Raw genomic sequence first — 21,803 nt, forward strand, 5'->3', positions numbered from 1 at the left:
AAATGCAATTATAAATGAATGCCCTAGATGATTATGAGTATACATATGAAGTGAGGATCATGAGCCAGATGATAAAGGAAAAAAGTAGGACAAATTTTGGGGTATGACACTCCGGAAATATCATATGATAGAAATCCTTAAGTTTTTGACTTATCTAACACTACATGACTGCTAGAACCATGCACCACCATGCACTTCCATATTACTTAGGACACAACTCTAACTTCAACTTTAACATAGCTCACTGGTTCTCGTTACTTTCCAACTCTTAGCTTGAGCCCACCCTCGAAGCACAAGCTATACACAACCTTCGAAGTCCTCGTGGTCGCTCAACTATGATCCTACCTGTAACGACCTGCATAATATATATCTAGAATATTATCATACAAGTGTTATTATTTGGTACTGATAAAACATAAGAGCCTAAAGGCATAAATATATACATATGTCCAAACTAAAAACATCAAGGATACATGTCATATAATAAAGCCTAATAAAAAAAATCTAAGAACTATGTACAATATCTTCATGTACACAACTCCACAGCGAAAGATCACAATAATCGGCATCCTTTGAAACATCAGTAGACAGCTCCTCATGAATTCAATCTGCAAGGTATACCTAAAAAATAACAATGATAATGGGATGAGATAATAATCTCAATGAGTTCTCCTATCCTATGGGTCCACCCGGCTCTACAGGGTTTGCTACTTGATTTTTAACTCAAGTATTCACCTTCTATCACTTGTGTATCACTCACACAATGCAACTAGGACTTGAGCAACTAAGGGATGATCACAATGTATAGAAACATGTCACTTGAATGCATCCACTCACTAAATCACTATTCAGATTCACGAAACATCAATCCCTGAACGGACTTACGTCTAAGTCAGGCTCAGTTCATGCATGCTCGTATGATTCAACTTTCATTATGGATATCGGGTCCTCTATGAGGCTTAATCCCCAGTTCAAGCGACTGTCACACGTATGGGCCTCTAACCCACTTAGGGTATCCTTCACCGTATGAGCCTCTAACCCACTTAGATGTCCACTTTTCCCCCATGTCTGCCATGGTTAGGGCTCAAACCCAATTGAGGAACGAATCATCGTGCCACATCTTCACTTACCGCTTTACCTAAGCCTTTGAAGTGGTATGTGCACAACCACAACTAATTATGAATACATGATTAGTTCTCATATACTCTTGATTATTCTCATCAATCACTAGGTGTTCACAACCACCAATTATCATGATATCATATCAATTCTCATGGCATCATAACATGATCCATTCTCATTACATAAATCACACATGTTCCATATAAAGCTTGTTAATGTATCATTCATGTGACTACTTGTCCGTTGTACACCCCGCGGTACAATTACGTCCAAGCATCACTATCTAAATCATTTCATGACTTAAGTTATCTTTCTAATTCATTTACCTAGCATTCTCCTAGGTTTAACTCACTCATAAGTTTTAGTTATATTATTGTTGAAATTCTGGTGTAGTCAGTATTCAGATGTTCTACTTCAAGTCATGACATCTGATCTAACATTGTACATACAGCAAGACAGTTATTACACCCTGTACTAATGTACACCCTTTTTTTTTTTTTTTTTTCAGTGTCACATCCTCTCATTCTATGTCATCCTAGAATGGAGGAACACCTAGTTATGTGCACCATAACATTCACCACTGTTGTTTTCCTACACAGTTGTCATCATGATGTCTCAATCCTGTTTTGAACATCATCTGTTACATTGTTCCAGTTTGTTGGTCATGTACTTGTATTTCCTAGATTAAAGGTTGTAACAAGTTAAACTAATCTCCACTTATTAAGGAGCTAACAAATAGATTATTTGTTAGGTTCATTAATTGTGGCTTAGTTGTTAGTTTCCTAGATTTTAGAACAGCTGGTGGATTCCTGAAGAATAGTCTGAGAAAAATCCTGAAACAGAAAAACTAACCATCCAACAATATAGCATATGCTGTCAAGAATGAATGTCACAACATTCCGTCTGACATCCAAGCCCAGAACCATATGCTCAGTCTGTTTAGTTCCTGAACACAGACTGCTCAATTTGCTGTACTGTAAAAGACCAACCAGTCTCTACTTCAGTATCAGCTTACTGGAAGAACTGTCAAGACATCCAGTTTGACAGTTTCACACAGCTCTTTTGGCCTTGTCTGATATGCTTTTGAAAACCAGACTTCACTACATACTGAACTGAATTCATCAGCTTATTAAACAGTATGTGCTGTTGTTGATGAATGTCAAAACATTCTGATTGACATTCCAACAAAAGGCTATGTATCAGGTTTGTTATTAACTTGATTGGCAGACTGTAACACAACCTGAATTATGGCAGACATGATTATAACATGCATAGGTAAACAAACACAGGAAATTGTTAACCCAGTTCAGTCCAACATGACCTACATCTGGGGGCTACCAAGCCAGGAAGAAGATCCACTATTAGTAGTATCAATTCAGAGTTAAACTCCCCCGTTTACAACTCCTCACTTAATCCCTACCCAATGCAATCTATACCTAGGAACTCCTAGATAGAAACCTCCAGTTTCCATTCCTATCACTACAAATACAATGTAATGTGCAAACACCTTGAACTTGCTTCACAGCTTCATTCAAGAACATAATTACTCTTGCCTACAGGCTTTGAGTAACAAACACTCTCAGGTTTACCACTGAGAGACACATGGTAACCTTCCCACAGATTGGGAGGTTTACCTTACACACACCCCTAAAAATTCATTCTAAGAGGCTTACAAAAACTAGATTACAATCAGCTATTTATAACCTAATCACCCAACTGGATTTGGGCCTTCAGAAAACTGCAGCAGACTTGTTCTTTGCTGTTGCAACTTCAGCAGAAAAATTCTGCTACAAACAAGGTCTTCAAGTTCCTAAACTCTCTCCATATATATCTCCATGTTTAGAGCCTATATATATTCTGATTTAGTCTTCAAGACCTCCACATGGGAGTTAGGATATTCACCAGATATCCTTGCTGATCCCATGACATATACTGAATTAATTAATTCAGTTTCCTACACATGTGCGATGTCACAGACCTGATGTCGTGACATCGTACATGACATGTTGGTCCAGATGTTGAATTTCTTCAACCCAACATATTAAAACAACAGAGATGATTACATTATTTGTTTTCTAAAATTAATGCCAATCCTAAGGAATCAACAATCTCCCCCTTTGGCAAATTTTAGCTAAAACAAATAAACAATACACCGGACTAAGCATCCCAATTTGGGAATGCTCTTCATCTCCGTCATTGGCTCCACCATCACAAACACCAAGGTTGGTGTACATGGGGAAGAAGAGGGACAAGACTTAGTTGTACCAGAACCCTTCCCCTCAACCGGAGAGCTTCCAGAAGAATATGTAATGCTGAGTACTTAGACAATGTAACTCAGATGCCAACTTCTGTTTGCTGCCACCTCCATAGTTGGCTTTCTTCTTCTGGTACATTCTCAACCCCAGGACTATATTTCTCTCCCCCTTTTTAGCTAAACATTTGTAAAGGCAGCCTTCACAAAACCAGATCCAGGCGCAGCTTGCCCAAACCTTAACATACCCCATGATTCTGAGAATGGAGTGTTTTTCTTGTGAGAGGAAGAGGGCTATTGCACCCTTTAAATAGCCCTGCCTGTGCCTAGGAATTTCCGGTAGAAATAAATGCTTGGTCAAGATGCATTTATTTTTGCTGAGAAACAGTCAGAGAATCACCAACAAAATCTCAGACTATCTTTGAATACCTTTTATGGCTCTTGACTGTTTCTTTTCCAAAACAGCCGTTCCAGTGCATGGAAACCATTCCATATATGCAGTCAGACACGTTGCACGCGATGTCTTAACATTCCTGCATTCAGCCAGTATTCAACTTAGACCTCTGTCATACCTCCAGACACCTAGCACTGCTACAACCAACTTTCCACACTTCAGTTGATGGTTACTCCCCCTGTACCACACAGCTGTAGCCATCAGTCTTATTCTGGTTTATCAGACTTAGCCACATCACCCTCATAATTCCTAATGACTTGAAAATTCAGAAGGAATTAACAGCAATGTCCAGGGCAAGGTCATGACATCCGGTCAGACATTCTTCTGCTCACTCAGCCTTGACATACATCACAGCATCCTGATAACTGCCTTGTCATCTGAGAACACACAGACCACAAGCTTGGTGATTGCTTGCAGCACAAAGGCACAACTCCCCCTGTCATGGACAACCTACTCTCTTGGAGGTCACACATGATCATATCCAACACCCCTAGGTTGGACCTTCACATACTTCCTGATTCAAAGAGATTCCAGACCACTTGATGAAAGGAAAACATAAGACGCATCTTCATGTCTTCAAGAGCGCACCCTCTGTCCAACCCTCTTGGCTGAACACATCCACTCTCTGTGTCAATTTCTCTTCTAACCAGAACAGAAGATCACTTCACAAGATGTTTGAACATCAGCTGAGACTTCCTTCACAGCATCACAGGGAGCACTATCTGATAGACTTCAGATATTACTGAGTCCAGACATACTTTGGGATATATACACTCTCATCCCACTACCAGAGACAGTCTTCCATAGATAGATCAGAACTTCTACCACAAGCTCCAAGGGATGAATGGAAGCCCCTCCTTTTGTCTTCAACTTCCTACTTTTCTACTCGAAAGTAATTAGTCTCAGACCTTACTCAAGAATAATCTGCTGCCATATGTTGATTATCTTGATTCTTAGAACTCACTTCTGAGATAGACCAAATGCCACTGGTTGATTACCTCCTTCATGAATTCTCACATGAAAAGGTCAAATGCTGCTTTTTGACCTCCCCAAATTTATCAGACTTCTCCCAAAGATATTCTGACCTTCCAAGTAAGAATAGAACTTCAAGCTTTTGAAGTATCCAATCTACAACCCTGTAGACCTTTCTATCTCAAGTTGATGTGCCACTTCACCAACTAAGCGTCTGATGTTGAACCAAATGTCACAACATTGTGTTTTGACATCTAGCTGTTGAATTCAGCTCCTTCTTCTGCCACTTTGAAAGAACTTCCTCCCTTCACAGAACAAGAGTTCAATGTTCTCATAGACTTGATTGTGGAACCAAGTTTGAGTAAACAACCTCCATCCTGCAGGTTTGCAGTTAAGTCATCCAAGCTCACACCTTGATGAATCCCTGCTTCTTCTCCAAAGACATCAGACACTCTGATGTATGAGTCTTCAGAAGGACCAGTTAGAAACTAACCCTTCAGCTATGCCAAGGATTCCTCTTCCTAAAGCAGGGCTGTTTCCATGATGTCAAGACTGCTGTCACTAGTTCTTGACTCCACAGTGTGCATTAGCCAATGCACTTCCTTACCTAGATCAGAAATAAACTGATCCAAGTAACCACCATCAAGACTATGATGTCTTCTTCTTCTTGTACACACCAGGCCTGAACATGTTTCTTGCCAGGACACCTTTTCAGAGATCATACGCTTTTGCTGCCACCAAAGAGATAGATCAAAGCCAATGTACTATCCTTCCTGTGATTCTGCACAGGGTCTTGAAGAAGAGATGTTCCAGCATCTTTAAGAACATCAGTTGTCTTGAGCTCCAAGGATAATCAATTAAATACTTGTACTTGACACAAGTAGACATTGATCTTAAATCCTTTCCCAATTATCCTTTCAGATACTTCCACCATAAGAATACTTTGAAGGTACTCTTTTTGTGTCAACATCTTCTGCTTGCAAGCACCTCAACAGTCTTGAGACTCTTTCCAGATTAGATTCACCCTTAGGAATGAGAGAGATGAATCCTTCCTTGCAAATGTGTCACACATCAACCAGAACCCATGTGACGCAGGTCAACAGCCAACCTGACCCTAGGCTGACCAAACGTGAGGGGGTTGACCAAAACTCCCCCTCAAATCAACAATCATGGAAACTCCACACCAATATCCATGCATTGTACACAAATGTCTCAACATGACATCCACCATCCCTTACCGGTGGCAACTAACTCCTCCAATCACACCAATCAGGCTTCAGCTGATCATAAGTACTTGTGAGACACACACCAGTCAATAGTAGATATGCATTGCCAGAGCATATTACCTCAACCAACCTCTGAATCTTCATATTCTCACTCCTAGTAAGAACTGCCACTTCTGAACGTGGTGTTTGAATAACAAGATTCATGGTTCCAACCCCCTTAAATGATATCACAATCAGGTTACCCCATTATTGACTGCTAACATCCAGGAGGCTTGTCTTCCAACACATCGTAGTACTTCAGGGAACAACTATCCAATCCTGATCAAATTGCAGGAAGATGCCTAACAGCAGGAGATTGCACAATGTCACATCTCAACCAGCTCAACTTCTAGGGATGACCTTCTTGAGCTCACACCCAGTTGACTCTGCCCTTGTCAACTTAGCACACACAGATGTCTCCTCTTCCAGGTCAGGAGTAGGTTCCAAACAGAATTATCCCTTTGTTTGAGCCCTAATACATCTGCTCTTCAACCAGTAGCTGCATACTTGTTGAACAACATGTTCTAACATCACATAGAACATTGGTTCCACCTCCTTGGAACAAACCTTCCTTGAAGGTCTTCAAGGTCTTCATATACACTACTCAAGAGAGTAAGAGAATCAGTAATTAAGTGACTCTTACCATCCTGCAGTGAGAACGTCATGATGAGTGGACTTGAGGAGACTCAAGTATCTTTGACATCTTCAGTAGATTATGATGAGATCTTGAACACAGCAGCCTTTCATCCACATGAGGGGAAACTACATCAGAGTTTGAGTTCTGCCAGGTATTATGCAGCGGAAATCATAATACAACTCAACCTGTGAACACACACTTCACCAGATTGGCCTCCAAGACCATACCAGGTTTGAATGTGATTAAGTACTGGCACAGCTGTCTCACACTCAGCCCAATTGCCAATCTCCAGAGACAGGTACACACCATTCCTGTTATGAACAGTCCATCCACCTACTTCAAGGGACCATTCAGGGAATTTCAGAACCTTACCCAGGTTCCAGCTTCAGTACTAACATAACTCCTTGCCAGCTACCAGAAAGTATCACCCATGGATCTCATCCAGAGACAGAACAGGATGCCTGCTCTGATACCAATTGAAATTCTGGTGTAGTCAGTATTCAGATGTTCTACTTCAAGTCATGACATCTGATCTAACATTGTACATACAGCAAGACAGTTATTACACCCTGTACTAATGTACACCCTTTTTTTTTTTTTTTTTTTTCAGTGTCACATCCTCTCATTCTATGTCATCCTAGAATGGAGGAACACCTAGTTATGTGCACCATAACATTCACCACTGTTGTTTTCCTGCACAGTTGTCATCATGATGTCTCAATCCTGTTTTGAACATCATCTGTTACATTGTTCCAGTTTGTTGGTCATGTACTTGTATTTCCTAGATTAAAGGTTGTAACAAGTTAAACTAATCTCCACTTATTAAGGAGCTAACAAATAGATTATTTGTTAGGTTCATTAATTGTGGCTTAGTTGTTAGTTTCCTAGATTTTAGAACAGCTGGTGGATTCCTGAAGAATAGTCTGAGAAAAATCCTGAAACAGAAAAACTAACCATCCAACAATATAGCATATGCTGTCAAGAATGAATGTCACAACATTCCGTCTGACATCCAAGCCCAGAACCATATGCTCAGTCTGTTTAGTTCCTGAACACAGACTGCTCAATTTGCTGTACTGTAAAAGACCAACCAGTCTCTACTTCAGTATCAGCTTACTGGAAGAACTGTCAAGACATCCAGTTTGACAGTTTCACACAGCTCTTTTGGCCTTGTCTGATATGCTTTTGAAAACCAGACTTCACTACATACTGAACTGAATTCATCAGCTTATTAAACAGTATGTGCTGTTGTTGATGAATGTCAAAACATTCTGATTGACATTCCAACAAAAGGCTATGTATCAGGTTTGTTATTAACTTGATTGGCAGACTGTAACACAACCTGAATTATGGCAGACATGATTATAACATGCATAGGTAAACAAACACAGGAAATTGTTAACCCAGTTCAGTCCAACATGACCTACATCTGGGGGCTACCAAGCCAGGAAGAAGATCCACTATTAGTAGTATCAATTCAGAGTTAAACTCCCCCGTTTACAACTCCTCACTTAATCCCTACCCAATGCAATCTATACCTAGGAACTCCTAGATAGAAACCTCCAGTTTCCATTCCTATCACTACAAATACAATGTAATGTGCAAACACCTTGAACTTGCTTCACAGCTTCATTCAAGAACATAATTACTCTTGCCTACAGGCTTTGAGTAACAAACACTCTCAGGTTTACCACTGAGAGACACATGGTAACCTTCCCACAGATTGGGAGGTTTACCTTACACACACCCCTAAAAATTCATTCTAAGAGGCTTACAAAAACTAGATTACAATCAGCTATTTATAACCTAATCACCCAACTGGATTTGGGCCTTCAGAAAACTGCAGCAGACTTGTTCTTTGCTGTTGCAACTTCAGCAGAAAAATTCTGCTACAAACAAGGTCTTCAAGTTCCTAAACTCTCTCCATATATATCTCCATGTTTAGAGCCTATATATATTCTGATTTAGTCTTCAAGACCTCCACATGGGAGTTAGGATATTCACCAGATATCCTTGCTGATCCCATGACATATACTGAATTAATTAATTCAGTTTCCTACACATGTGCGATGTCACAGACCTGATGTCGTGACATCGTACATGACATGTTGGTCCAGATGTTGAATTTCTTCAACCCAACATATTAAAACAACAGAGATGATTACATTATTTGTTTTCTAAAATTAATGCCAATCCTAAGGAATCAACAATTGTGTAACCAATACAATCAACCAATCATATCATAATCAACACAACAACAATTCATGCATACATAATAATATAATTCATAGCATTCATAAGGCACATAATGTACTATAACATGGTACAAGAATAATAATCTTTTGCATTATCTTTCTAACGCATCCGTCCGCGTCCAAAATGGAGTTACAACATTCAAATAATCTAACAAGCTAACTTAATCAAGAATATAGGTTAAAACTTGTTCCTTGCACAAATATTCAACAATAAGAGCTTGGCCTAGTGGTAAGGCTTGTACCATACCAATGAGGTCTCAGGTTCAACCCCCATTGGCATATTTTAATTTTCTAAGGTATTAATTCATGTCATTTGATTGATCAAATGGAACAATGATGGGATAATTCTCACAAAAATGTATTAAACCAATTGATTGAATGGGAGGATCAATCGATTAGTTGGAACTCCATCATAACACCCAAACTACCATTAAAACTTATGACATGGCTCATTAAACAACATGTATAAACACCATGGATTCACAAGTTCATGAAACACATAATCATAATAACAATAATAATCTTCAATCAGGTGGAGAACACAACAACCATAGAAGAATCACCAATACTCATGAAAATCATGCTTGAATCATCTTTCATGACAACTTTCATACATAAGCCAGAATCCATAACACATCAACATGATTCAAAACACAAAACCCTAATCTCTAACTAAATTAAAGGATCTAACTAGAACTCACCTCTAACTCATGGAGATGGTGAAGATGATTAGTTGAAATTAGTGATGATGAGCTTCCACAATTCTTCTTCTTCTTATCCTTTCTTCTTTTCTTTTCCACCACATGAATATATATATATATATATATATATATATATATATATATATATATATATATATATATATATATATATATATATATATATATATATATATATATATATATATATATATATATATATATAGATAAATAATATCTAAATATATAATATTATATTATGTATTGATACAAAATATCCCAAATGATATTTCGTCTTCTAGTACCAATTGACCAATTATTATTGGTACCAAAATGTTCCCTCTTGTACTTATTAATAATGGTCATCCTCTTTTAATAATAATTGATATCTTCTGAGTCCATTGGTTACTCTATTTGTCATAATGATAACTTTTAGAGCACATAGGAGCTCAAATTGTCTTAACTAACAACAAATAGAGTACATATGAACCCATTTGGTCTCAATTGAAAGTCATTGAGCATTTAAGGGAATATGGTATATTACACTCTCTCCCCCTTAAATTAAAATTCACCCCCAAATTCTTCCACTCTGGTCAACACTTGACTTTGCTTCAGTTCAATCCTATATCATACTCGAATCTTCCAATTTTCTTCACTAGCAAGCTTCATTCTTCAAATACTTATCCAATTTCTTGATCTTATAATACCTCTATTTTAAATCATTTTTCCACTTAATTCTTCTGATATGTCCTTGTAAATTGCTTGTTCATAAATCCCTCTGTAATTCACAACTTCCCCTTTCTTGCATTGAGCTAATCAAATTCATAACCATAATACATTATTCTGATAGGATACCTAACATTCTTGAATATCCGTGGGGTTAACCAATGATCCCTTACCTGCAACAATACTGATGAATCTTTCCTTATAAAATTTTCAACACTTGCAACAAGTCTTACAATCTGTATATTGATATTCTTATTAATTTCACTTGACCTAGTACCATATACTACAATCGTCTACACCTGATGCTTCACTTATCTCGTACCATTCCAGTAAGATAACACACTTGGCATGCGATTGTCTTACTTCTATTCCTACAAGTAGTTACCTCCTGGGTCCTCCACAAGACTTCATAATTCTTTCCTATCTGAAACTCTTTACTATGCAATTCCAATTGAACATAATGAAACATCTAAAATTCACCGGTACCCTTGACTAGCTTATAGGACTTCATAGAAAATCCCTACTTCCCTTTGAGCACCTTCTCCCAAAAACTTACCAATCATTCTCAAGATGAATGACCTTATTACTGACACATAGAAGGATAAATGCAACAACCAACTAGAGAAATAATACCAACGAGAAATTCCAAGTCATTGACACTTACAACACTTCTAAGGAACCCTAACCAAACTAGGATATAACTGTGAGTTTTCCTATACTACTCATAGAGTCACATGACTCAATCACACATCTTGGGACAACATCACACTTCCTGAAAATAATTATTTCTTCATATCGTGCTGCTTCATCTCAGGGGAACCCTAGCCCGTGTTCCTAAAAATATACAATCCAAGTTACATGCTTACACTTACGGATATCTCATTTCCATCCTCTCTCATGGGAGAATAACTTACACATCATGTCGATAGAGTATAGTAGCATTGTGTATATTCGATACCACTTCCATGGCAGATCCCCTTCTAAGACCACACATCGGAGAAATTATCCAATTTGAAACATGTCTAACCACTTACATGTTACTAACACTTACAAGATACTTAACCGATCTCTTGAGATCACCTGACTAAGAACTACACTCTGGTCATGGCAGCTCAAATTTGTTAAAATTTGCTAGAAGTTTCCTCTCTCACAACACTAGTAAGACAAATCCTTAAATATTCCTCAATCTCCTATGGTGTATGATTACTGATAAGGATATCGTCAACAACTACTACTACTAACCAATAGGAATTTGTTCTAAACCATGTCCAATCACTTCCTAAAATACCCACACACATCTCCATGAATTCAACATTGCACGAGAATTGCAACCCTGGTTCACCATTTTTTTTACCCTTATGGAATCCAATCATGGAAATACATCAAAACAACGAGAACGGTGCAGTAAGACCACAACCTCAACTTCATGGATTAACATCCACAAGTTCTCCACCATATGGTTTAAAGACATAAGTGTAGTGTCACAATACAATTTATAACTTAATATTAATCCAACAACGACACCATAGACAACACTTAATTCCTTGGTGAGGATTAAGATAACAACTTTTCTTGTTCAACAAAAGATAGATTTGAAATACTCCTACCATTCACATATAAGGGTCGTTCTCCCACTCTTGACAACCAAAATAATATGCACTCAAGGTGAATCTTGACAATACCACATACATATTAACTTGGATTCTCTTCCAAACCGACATCTATTGAACACTTCATCATGCAGAAGCCACTTATCTAGATGACCTACTATTGAAAAACCTGATCACCTTCTTATGAGTCCATACGACATAGTTTGTTTCACATTCCACACTTAGCTTTGTATTCAAGCTTTGGTTGTCTTTTGTTTCTTACCACGACTCTAACTCCTCAAGACACCAAAACTCACAACTCAAAATAAAGAATGTGATACTCCAAAAGAATCCCAAAGAAGGATAGTCAATTTCATATACCTGTGACCATAATACTACTATCACATACTTCATAATACCAAGGTATAACTTTCTCCATTCCACTTCATACTCTAGAAATCTTCGTATGTGAATAATCATCAACTACACGCCCATGACTTAACCTTAATGAATCTTAATGATCCCATTTGGATTTTATCTAAAATATACCCCATTACAACAATTGTATTACAATATTCACATTGCTTCCACACTCTGCGTTCATTTCCCTTCCTATGGTAATTCTCCCAACTTCAATTACAAAACCATTCTACTAGAATTCCTTAAATCCAAATAACTTGTTCTTTTCCTCAACATAAATCTCCTTCAACCAATCCCTCTAAAGCTTCCTTTGTTTTATAATGCTTGTTATCGCTTCGACACAAATCCATTTTAATTGAGCTTTGGCAAACCCAACATTTCCATAACGGTCTCTCACTGAATATTGAATCTCAATGAACTATCCTATGTTCGATTTCCCTTCTAAGACTGGGTATGCTTGGTTTATCTCCTACCCTTCGCCTAGTGCTTACATGTTTAATTTAGAATAGGCAGTCGTGTCCTCAAGCCTCATCTTACACTTCACTACTGCCTTAGACCTTTACAAAGATGTTGAACGTCCCTATCTGTTAAGCTCTCAACCACTTGGAAGGTACCACTCTCAATATATTCTCTAAAGTACTCATGTTCTTCCAATATGCTTTAATGACCTTAAATGTTGAACATCGATACACTACTTCAATTCCAGATCTTATGTCATACATACAACAAAATCGTCCTTCCTCCTTCACTGTATGGAATTACTTACTATACCCATTCCATACCCGTGGGTCAAGCTTGTCCTACTAACAAATTTCCTTATTCCTCAACTTCCTGTCTTCATTAGCACTACATAACTACTTGAACCATACACCACCCTACAATTCGACATTATCAGGATCACAATCCCCACTTCAATTTTAATCGAGTTCACTGCTTCTCCCTCCCCACTCTTGGCTTGAGTCCACCCTTGAAACACAAGTTATTCACAACCTTCAGAGTCCTTGTGGTCGCTCAACCACGATCCTACACCATGCACATAGAATTAGGTTGATCAGGCCTAATACTACATAGCGTGACATTAAGAATCATGTTGGCAAAACACACATATGAGGCAGAAAGATAGTTACTTATGATGTTTCAAGGCTAGGTCAAGAATCAACCTGCTCTGATACTAACTATAGTGACCCGTATAATATATATCTAGAATAATATCATACAAGTATTATTATTTGGTACTAATACAACATAAGAGCCTAAAGGAATCATTATATACACATGTCCAAATTAAAAACATCAAGGAGACATGTCATACAATAAAGCCTAATAATAAAATCTAAGAACTATGTAGAATATCTTAATTGTACACAACTCCACAGCAGAAGATCACAATAATCAGCATCCCTTGAAACATCAGTAGACAGGTCCTCATGAATTTAACATGCAAGGTATACCTGAAAAATAACATACGATAATGGGATGAGATAATAATCTGAGTGAGTTCTCCTATCCTATGGGTCCACTTGGATCTATAGGGTTTGCTACCTGATTTCTAACTCAAGTATTCAACTTCTATCACTTGTGTATCACTCACACAATGCAACTAGGACTTGAGCAACTGAGGGATAATCACAATGTATGGAAACATGTCACTTGAGTGCATCCACTCACTAAATCACTATTAGGATTCACGAAACATCAATCCCCGAATGGACTTACATCTAAGTCAGGCTCAGTTCATGCATGCTCGTATGATTCGACTTTCATGATGGATATCAGTTCCTCTATGAGGCTTAATCCTCAGTTCAAGAAATTGTTACCCATATGGGCCTCTAACCCACTTAGGGTATCTTTCACCGTATGGGCCTCTAACCCACTTAGGTGTCCACCTTTCCCCATGTCCTCCATGGTTAGGGCTCAAACCCAATCGAGGCACGAATTATTGGTGCTACATCCCCACTTACCGCTTTACTTAAGCCTTTGAAGTGATATATGCACAATCATAACTAATTTTGGATACATGATTAGTTCTCATGCACTCATGATTATTCTCATCAATCACTAGGTGTTCAGAACCACCAATTCTCATGATATCATATTAATTCTCATGGCATCATAACACGATCCATTCTCATTACATAAATCACACATGTTCCATACAAAGCTTGTTAATGTATCATTCCTATGACTACTTGTCTGTTGTACACCCCGCAGTACAATTACATCCAAGCATCACTATCTAAATCACTTCATGACTTAAATTATCTTTATAAGTCATTTACCTAGCATTCTCCTAGGTTTACCTCACTCATAAGTTTTAGTCATATTATTGTGTAACCAATTCAATCAACCAATCATATCAAAATCAATGCAACAACAATTCATGCATACATAATAATATAATTCATAGCATTCATAAGACACACAATGTACTATAACATGGTACAAGAATAATAGTCTTTTACATTATCTTTCTAACGCATCCGTCCGTGTCCAAAATGGAACTACAACACTCAAATAATCTAACAATCTAACTTAATCAAGAATATAGGTTAAAACTTGGTCCTTGCACAAATATTCAATAACAAGAGCTTAGCCTAGTGGTAAGGCTTATACCATACTAGGGAGGTACCGAGTTCAACCCCAATTGGTGGTATATTTTAATATTCTAAGGAATTAATTCATGTCAATTGATTGGTTGGAACTCCATATTCATAAAATACAAAGAATACTTTTGATTTAAGGTGGGAACTCTGGAAGGGAGCTCAGAACACCTTTAACAACCATAACACCCAAACTACCATTAAAACTTATGACATGGCTCATCAAACAACATAGAAAAACACCATCGATTCATAATTTCATGAAGCATATAATCATAATAACAATAATAACCTTCAATCATATGGATATCACAACAACCATGGAAGAATCACAATACTCGTGAAAATCATGCTTGAATCATCTTTCATGACAACTCTCATGCATAAGCTAGAATCCATAACACATCAACATGATTCAAAACACAAAACCCTAATCTCTAACTAAATGAAAGGATCTAACTAGAGTTCTTCTTCTTTTTCTTTCTCTCTTATTCTTTCTTCTCTTTTTCCTCTTCTCTTCTTCTTACTGATGTTTCTTTCCTTTCTCTTGTTCTTATCCTTTATTATTTTCTTTTCCACCACATGAATATATTTACATATATAAATAACATCTAAATATATTATATTATATTATGTAATAATACAAAATATGCCAAATAATATTTCGTCTTCTAGTACCAATTGACCAATTATTATTGTTACTAAAATGTCCCCTCTTGTATTTATTAATAATGGCCATCCTCTTTTAATAATAATTGATATCTTTTGAGTCCACTGGTTACTCTATTGGTCACAACTGACAACTTTTAGAGTATATAGGAGCTCAAATTGTCTTAACTAACAACAAATAGAGTACGTAGGAACCCAGCCGGTCTCAACTGACAACCATTGAGCATTTAAGGGAATATGGAATATTACACTACCTACCATGCACATAGAATTAGGTTGATCATGCCCAATCCTACATAACGTGACTTTAAGAATCATGTTGGAAAAATACACATGTGAGGCATTAATTGATTGACTTATGATATTTCAAGGCTAGGTCGAGAATCAACCTGCTCTGATACCAATTGTAAAGCCCTGTATAATATATATCTAGAATAATATCATATAAGTTTTAATTTTTGGTATTGATGCAACTCAAGTGCCTAATGACATCATTATATACACATGTTCAAACTAATGTATAAAACTATGACACATGTTATTTAATAACGCCAAAATAAAAACTAAGAGTTATGTATAATATCTTCATTGCACACAATCCACAACGCAAGATCACATCGGTCAGAATCCTTCGAAACATCATCAGACAACTTCTCTTGAATTCAACCTGTAAATATTACTTGAAAAACAACAATAATATTGGGGTGAGATGATAATCTCAATGAGTTCCCATATCATATGGGTTTACTCGGCTCTACAGGTGGGAAGTCTGGAAGGGAGCTCAGAACACCTTTAACAGCCATAACACCCAAACTACCATTAAAACTTATGACATGGCTCACCAAACAACATAGAAAAACACCATGGATTCACAATTTCATGAATCACATAATCATAATAACAATAATAACCTTCAATCATATGGAGAACACGACAACCATGGAAGAATCACAATACTCATGAAAATCATGCTTGAATCATCTTTCATGACAACTCTGATGCATAAGCTAGAATCCATAACACATCAACATGATTCAAAACACAAAACCCTAATCTCTAACTAAATTAAAGGATCTAACTAGATTTCTTCTTCTTCTTCCATTATTTCTTCTTTCTCTCTTATTCTTTCTTCTCTTTTTCCTTTTCTCTTCTTCTTATTGATATTTCTTTCCTCTCTCTTGTTCTTATCCTTTCTTCTTTTCTTTTCCACCACATGAATATATATACATATATAAATAATAACTAAATATATAATATAATATTATGTAATGATACAGAATATCCCAAATAATATTTCGTCTTCTAGTACCAATTGACCAATTATTATTATTACCAAAATGTCTCCTCTTGTACTTATTAATAATGGTCATCCTCTTTTAATAATAATTGATATCTTTTGAGTCCACTGGTTACTCTATTGGTCACAACTGACAACTTTTAGAGTATATAGGAGCTCAAATTGTCTTAACTAACAACAAATAGAGTACGTAGGAACCCAGTCTGTCTCAACTGACAACCATTGAGCATTTAAGGGAATATGGGATATTACACTACCTACCATGCACATAGAATTAGGTTGATCATGCCCAATCCTACATAACGTGACTTTAAGAATCATGTTGGAAAAACACACATGTGAGGCATTAATTGATTGACTTATGATGTTTCAAGGCTAGGTCGAGAATCGACCTGCTTTGATACTAATTGTAAAGCCCTGTATAATATATATCTAGAATAATATCATACAAGTGTTAATTTTTGGTATTGCTGTAACTCAAGTGCCTAATGACATCATTATATACACATGTCCAAACTAATATATAAAACTATGGCACATGTTATGTAATAACGCCAAAATAAAAACTAAGAGTTATGTACAATATCTTCATTGCACACAATCCATAACGCAAGATCACATCAGTCATAATCCTTCGAAACATCATCAGACAACTTCTCTTGAATTCAACTTGCAAATAGTACTTGAAAAACAACAATAATATTGGGGTGAGATGATAATCTCAATGAGTTCCCCTATCAGATGGATTTACTCGGCTCTACAGGGTTTCTAATCGATTTCTTACTTAATCCATTCAACTTAATCCTACTTGTATACACTCACACAATAGAACAAGAACTTAAGCATCTAAGAGAATTTATGATTCGTATGGAAAACACATAACATGAGTTCACATAACTCATTGAGATTATCATCTCACCCCAATATTATATTATGTAATGATACAAAATATCCCAAATAATATTTCGTCTTCTAGTACCAATTGATCGATTATTATTGTTACCAAAATGTCCCCTCTTGTACTTATTAATGATGGACATCCTCTTTTAATAATAATTGATATCTTTTGAGTCCACTGGTTACTCTATTGGTCAAAACTAACAACTTTTAGAGTACATAGGAGCTCAAATTGTCTTAACTAATAACAAATAGAGTACGTAGGAACTCAGTCGGTTTCAACTGAAAACCATTGAGCATTTAAGGGAATATGGGATATTACACTACCTACCATGCACATAGAATTAGGTTGATCATGCCCAATCCTACATAACGTGACTTTAAGAATCATGTTGGAAAAACACACATGTGAGGCATTAATTGATTAACTTATGATGTTTCAAGGCTAGGTCGAGAATCGACCTGCTCTAATACCAATTGTAAAGCCCTGTATAATATATATCTAGAATAATATCATACAAGTGTTAATTTTTGGTATTGATGCAACTCAAGTGCATAATGACATCATTATATACACATGTCCAAACTAATATATAAAACTATGGCACATGTTATGCAATAACGCCAAAATAAAAACTAAGAGTTATGTATAATATCTTCATTGCACACAATCCACAACGCAAGATCACATTAATAAGAATCCTTCGAAACATCATCAGACAACTTCTCTTGAATTCAACCTGAAAATAATACTTGAAAAACAACAATAATATTGGGGTGAGATGATAATCTCAATGAGTTCCCCTATCATATGGGTTTACTCGGCTCTATAGGGTTTCTAATCAACTTCTTACTTAATCCATTCAACTTAATCCTACTTGTGTACACTCACACAATAGAACAAGGACTTAAGCGTCTAAGAGAATTTATGCTTCGTATGGAAAACACATAACATGAGTTCACATAACTCAAAGAATCACTATTCAGGAATGCAAACTGTAACACAAGGGTGATTAACCCAAAGTTGATCACAAAGATCTATCTGTCAAAATGGCCTATAGTAGTCCTAGCCTCCACTGCACGGAATACTGACCACCAGATATGGCCAACGGCAATACCCAACCTCTACTGTGTAGAATACATTGTCTACCATGTATGGCCAAAAATACTCATAGCCTTCACTATTCATTGATAGTCAATACATCAGATATGGCCAATGATACTCCTAGCCTCCACTGAATGGAATGCGCTAAAGCCCTTTCCACCAGATATGGCCAATGGTAGTCCTAGCCTTCACTGGATAAATACAAAATCCATCAGAAATGGCCAACGAAACTCATAGCCTCTAATGAACGCTCAACAAAGTTATATACATCTGTCTTAAAGATTCGTCTTTGTCATCTACCACTCTATATAAGTCTCAAACTCGGGATAAACATGAATATGGGTTATTCCCGAATGCGTGATTAGTCTCATAATCACAATATAACATAACATGTTCCATACAAGCTTATTGAATCGCAATTATAACCTCATTCCCCATATATACCTCCGACATTCTCGTGGATAGGACGAATCAACTCTAGTGACTACTCACTCATGGATGCACATTTAGGCACCTCTTACATTTGAGTATCATAACCTAAGTTATTTACCATAACCAAAGTTATCTTTTTAGTTCATTCACCTAGTTATGCTCTTAGGTTTCCTCACTCATCATCATAATGTTTTAATCATATTATTCATACACACCAGCAAGCATCACAACCAAAAATTCAAAATATATATAGAATGCATCATAATATGATTCATAACATACATAAATCACACATGATCATATAACATGTTACAAAACCATAGGCAAAGTTATCACATAACCCGTCTCAATCTAACTTATTCCATTTTCATGCCACTTAGCAAGTTTATGTTCGATCATCCTATGGTGGGGTTAACCAGATTCAAAGGGGAAGTTATAGTGGAATAACTCATATATAATTCTCTCTATATTATAATTATATATGTTAGATTCCTAACGCATCCGTTCTCGCATCAATTGGAGCTCCCATTCTTGTTTTATGGTGGAAACATGAAATATGGTATTTAACCAACTTAATATCACCATACCATACATGATAGTTTATCATCACTATTATATCAATCATTGGCATAATAACATGCTTCTAATTCACTATCAAATAGGTCATTGCAATATTTTTCCCACACTTAAAGTCTCGCATCAATCGGATATACGATTCTCGAGTTATGGTGAAAATAAGAACCAAAGCATTTTTCTCAATGTTCTCAAGTTCGCTTAGCGGGCCCTAGTGAACTCCTAGCGCGACAAGTCAGTAGCATAAAAACTGGAAGTTCCCCTGCCTCTCTTAGCGAGACCTAGCGAGCTGGTAGCGAACAAACCATTTTTTTTTATATTCTACTATTGGTATGCTCGCTTAGCGAGCTCTAGAGAACATTAAAGAACTAAAACAGTAACATGAAAATTTTGGATGAGGAAAAACACCAAACAACCAACATGCATCATATTAATACATCCAATAACCCAAAACAACATGGTTTATCACAAATAGTCATGCAAAACAACAAGATGATCATGTATAAGCATAGATTTCACACATATAATAAGTTCTCACAAAACCTAATTTCCCTTTTCATAGATTTTCTCCACCAAAGCTATGTCTATATATGAATCCACCTCTAACACAAGAAGATGATGATGAAGATATTAAAATGATGGTGATGAGCTTTCATGGTTCCTTCTTCTTCATCATCATCATTTCATCTCATCGGTCAAACACAAAAAAAACCAGTCAAACACAAAGGTTTCAGTCTGAACGCCAATATATATTAATTTAATATATTTATTTCTTAAAATATATTCTTTTAGATTAAGACGAGTTGGTTGATGTTTTAACAACTCACATATTCATTGACCTATTTCTAAATTATTTTATGTTTCTTTATTGAATAAGTTCTAAATATTACATCAATTTAGTTTATAAATTATGCTTACAATTATTTATGAATAAAATGACATTGGTATAGCAATAAATATTGATAAGACTGTGAGATTGATTGTTATATATTTTCAATGTAAACTTTTTTATAGTTTCAATATATCACAATCATCTATAAATATTATCTTATAAATCTTTAAAAGAAAAATAAAATATCATTTAATATTTAACGATTACAATTAATTGATATTGTAAAATATATTTACACTTTCACCAATCAAGCCCAAACAAATAGCTAAACAAACATAAAAGAGATAAAACCACGTAGTAGAGTCCACAAAGAAGTTGCCTGGGAGGAAGGTAGAAAGAGCACCAATTAGACCGAAGAGGCAACCGACAAAACAAGAATCCCCTATAAATGCAAGTATGAGAGCGGGTCCTCTGTTAGTCCAAAATTAAGAGGTCATAATCAGTGAAGAAGCCAACTTATTATTAGGGGGTTCATATGCACTCCTTCAACTTTTAGGATTTACACTAATATTTCTAAATTTTATCTTGTTGGTGTAATCCCTAGAGACCAATACTTTTGGTACTTGTATCGAATTATTTATTAATAATAAAAGGCTTTTCCTTTATTATGTTTGTTTAATAAAGTCCCTAAAATAGCTAGTCCGTTTAATGTATCAAGTGTGACTTAATCATGATATCCCATTAAACATAAGGACATTATTCTTAAAGCATTTGTAGTCGAGCTTTGTTGTAAAGTGGGATAACATTAAAGCATTAAGACTATTATGTATATAGACTGATGATCACATCTCATGGATCATGGATAAGGAGTTATCAAGTCTTAAATATAGGTACGAATATTATGAGTAATATTTATACTGGATTGACCCACTATGAGAATACTACATAGAATGTTATGCAAAGTGTCATAAGTTATTCTCATGGTGATAATGGTGTATATCACCCTTCG

The sequence above is a fragment of the Lathyrus oleraceus genome, chromosome 7 (assembly GCF_024323335.1).
Source record: "Lathyrus oleraceus cultivar Zhongwan6 chromosome 7, CAAS_Psat_ZW6_1.0, whole genome shotgun sequence".
Classification (NCBI taxonomy): domain Eukaryota; kingdom Viridiplantae; phylum Streptophyta; class Magnoliopsida; order Fabales; family Fabaceae; genus Lathyrus; species Lathyrus oleraceus.